This window comes from Budorcas taxicolor, chromosome 6, assembly GCF_023091745.1.
Source record: "Budorcas taxicolor isolate Tak-1 chromosome 6, Takin1.1, whole genome shotgun sequence".
Taxonomy (NCBI): domain Eukaryota; kingdom Metazoa; phylum Chordata; class Mammalia; order Artiodactyla; family Bovidae; genus Budorcas; species Budorcas taxicolor.
Genome location: NC_068915.1, coordinates 41,617,901 through 41,621,973, shown reverse-complemented (window position 1 = coordinate 41,621,973; position 4,073 = coordinate 41,617,901).

Sequence of the window (4,073 nt, the reverse complement as noted above, 5' to 3'; positions counted from 1 at the left end):
ATTGTCAACTTTGACTCCTCTTGACTTGGACTGCACATGCAAAATGAAATCATGTTACCACAATAAAATGTGGTAGGCAGAATTCTAAGAATGGCCTTCAGTGATCCTTCATCCTGTGTAATCCTCTCCTCTTTGGATGTTGATAGAATCTTTCAATATTTTGAAATATCCTTCCAGCAATTATTACATATCAAAGTTGACCTTAAGGTTAGGTGACTATCTGTGTGAACCTAAGCTAATCACATGATCCTTCAACTGGGTGCAGAAGAACAAGGCAGCGAGATTTGAAGCATGAAAAGGATTCAGTGTCGTATTAACAATTTGAAGATAGAGATAGTCATATGAGAAGGAAAGCAGAACATGCTCTGGGAGAAAAGGGCAGCCTGAGGGGACAAGGGCAACAAGCCGAGTCGGACACTTGACTGGCAGCCATAAGGAACTGAATTCTTCCAACAACCTGAATGAAGTTGGATGTGGATTCATCTCTAGAATTTCCAGCCCAGTCAGCTGACACTTGAGTTCCAGCCTTCTGAAACCCTCTGCAAGGAATTCAGTCAAGTAGAGTCTTAGCCACTGGGCCAACCAGGGAAGTCCCTGGATATATGTTTTTTATACCTCAGGTATCTTTGACCTCAAGTTACAGATTTGAAAAGTTTTATAAAGAGAAGTCCATCCATCCTCTATCCATATACTGTCAGGGTTGGGGACTGCCTGAGATATTCATGGGCCACCTTAAAAAAAAATCATGATACCAAGTGAGTTGTCATTTTAGGTAATAATCACATCTGTGGAAGCCATTCCTCCCCAAGGACAGCCATCCATAACTTGACTGTACATAAAAAGGGATTATGAATCACACAAATAAATCTGGACTTTCCATTTCCTGGATTCTAAAAACGCCCTCAGCTCCTAAGTTTGAGAGACATGAGAGAAAGTGTGAAAAGTTAGGGAGGATTTTGGTTTTTTTAAGGAAGTAAGACACAATGTCACCTTGTTCCAAGTCAGCTAAGAATGTGACTATCAGGTGACTTAAATTTTGGATGCTTTCACATACACACATCTGTAAATGACCACATGGCAATCACAAGTATCAATTTGGGGAATTATAGGTAAATTTCAGCAAGCAGTCTGATTTACAAATATGGAAACTATGAATCATGAGAATCAATAATATAACTTAATTGCATTTATGTATTCAGTTAATCATTCACTCAGCTACTCAATGAGTATTTATTGGGCTCCTCCCATGTATTGGAAATTTGTTCAGGTCTTGGGACTCAGCAGTTCAGAAAGAATCATTATTCTTGCTTCCGTAAAGTGGACAATTTAATACAGATTAGAAACAGCATTAATTAAAATCCTTTCCTGTTCCACTGACAAAGTACATTTTGAATCCACATGCAAATAATTTTGTAGTTGGAAGCTTTGTAGTTCTAGAATATAAACATATTTTTTGATAACTTTGAGGAAAATGATCACTTTAAGCTAAGCTTGCCCTTGGGGGCAGAGTTATCCGATGTTCTTTAGTATCAACTGATTTTACCTTAGATCAGTGTTACTCAAATCTGTCTTTTTCCATCAGATACGCTAATTAATGTTAAGGCAAATAAATAAAACAGAATCTTTGGCTAAATTACTATTGGAAGCTTTGAGTTTGTTTCCTTTAATCCAGGGCTTTTCAAAGGCTTTATTCTGCTAAAGAATGTTGTGAATTTCTGATAGAATGATAGAGAATGCAGTTTCTAAAATTTATTTGGCCACAATGATTTTTTGTTGAGGAGGAATCAGATGTGCACAACTAGCTCCTTAAGCCTTTGAGCCCTAGGTTTCCCAGAGCACTCTTTGAGGTAGGCTGATCTGAGGTGGTCATCCAGTTACTGTCCAGGTACCTCTCTTGCACCCTTCAACCCCACTACCTTCAGGGTCTCCAAGTTTACTTTTGTCTGTGTTCCAAGCTTCTCCTGAAGGTCAGTGCTTTGTTTACATTCTATTTATATCAGAAGGGCCTTAATTTCTATGGGGAACTTCTGGTGGATGCTACAATTTCTTTGCATAACTTTAGACTTCTGATGATCCCTAATGGAGAGCAACCACTCTCTTGCACATGCTCACCTGATGTGAGTCTTCATGTTGAATTACAGTTTTAGCTGTTGCTCATTGTTGGGAAAGTGCTGCTCAGATGCTGTGTACCTGTGAGATTGTCTATTTTTGTTATTAAGGGTCATCATGTGGCAGTGTGATTTTTAACTATAAAATGGAAAACTTCTTATCTCATTTGGCCATGTGCTTGTTCTATAAAAGCTAAAAAAATATTTCCTCTCATGATAACATGTGCCCTAGGATTCGTGCAAAAATATATTTGGGAATGCCATGTGGTTTGGTGGAAAGAGCATTTAGATTTTCAAACAGGAAAACCTGATTAAGTTAAAGCCAGATATCTCTATCCTTATGATAGTGTACAGCTGTACACAAATTATTAAAATTTGTGAGTCTTGATTTTATCATATATAAATTGCAAAATGCCAATAGGATTCTTTAAAAGTGTGTCTAGTGCAACATTTGAAACAGAGTAGGTTCTCAATGAATGGTAGCTCAGTTCAGCCATTAATATTTCAGTGGTCTTTCCACTTTTTATAAAGTCTTTTATAAATCTATAAACAAAGTCACAGTTAAAAAGATTTCTTAATTTTTGACACCAAGGAAACCAATGTTAAGAATTTGAAGAACCATTGAAATCCACTCATTATTTTTGTTTCCCTTCCATTTTTATCATCTCTCCTTTCTTTCTCCCCACCCCCCTTCCTTCCTTTCTCCCTTTTTTCTTTCCCTCCCTGTCTCTCTTACTTCCCTCCCTTTGTTTCTCTAAATGGAGCATTATCTGCTGATTCCTTTAATTTAGGAAGAACTACATTTTATAAAGATCACCTTATAAAAGATGGTCCTCAAGTTTGACAAAAGACACTTTAGCTGATGTGATGGGAGAGCTGAAATAGGAAAGCCTGGGAGGTCCAATGCATTTGCAGGAGTCCAGTGACTCTTTTCACGCACTGCATGGATAGTAAAGCTATTTATTTTTCAGTGAACGTCATAGTTTTATAATAACATTTTTGTGCTTTGGGTCCTGCCACGCTCACAGGCACACACCTGTGTGTAGAAGCTTGAGGTGTGCTAGGACCTAGCTCAGGTGTGCTGGGACCCAAGGCTTGATAAAGCTAACATATAATATGTGTTCCCTGTGGAGTGCATATTATATGTTGTGCTATTTTATTATATTGCAGGGAAAACATAAACACAAGGCATAACATATTGGAGAGAGGAGAAAATACTAGGAACTCTACTATGTAAGTAGCAGTTTGTGAGCTGAAGAATCAGGAAGAGGAAGAGAAAAAACGGTCTTTGGCTCTTTAGAAGTATGATAGGCTAGAGCTAAAAGGAAGAGAAACTCATTTGCTTTCTTCCTCTACACCTACAGGCACAGATACGGGCTTCATGAGTCAGGCTCATTTTTCCACTGGTCCATACTCTCAACTGGAGAAGGAAATGGTAACCCACTCCAGTATTCTTGCCTGGGAAATCCCACAGACGGAGGAACCTGGTTGGCTACAGTCCATAGAGTCGCAAAGAGTTGAGTACGACTTAGCGACTGCAACAATACTTTCAACACTGAGCATTGTGGCTTGCACATCATAGGTGGATATTTATGGATGACATATTCGTTTCCTAGGGCTGTTGTAAAACAAATACTCTAAACTGGGTGGCTTAAAACAACAGAAATATATTGCTCAAAATTCTGGAAGCTAGAAATCCCACAGTCACACTGCCTTTGAAGGCTCTAGGAAAGAATGTTTCCTGCCACTTCCAGCTCCTGATGATGGAGGGCAATCCTTGTCATCCTTTGACTTATAAATGCTACACTTCAGTATTTGCCTCTGGCTTCTCCCGACCTTCTTTTCTTTGTTTCTTTCCTTCTGTGTCCAGATTACCCTCTTCCTATAAGGACTCCAGACTTAACTAGATTTAGAGCCCACTGTAACCCAGAATGAGCTCAGTCTATGTTTACAACATCTATAAAG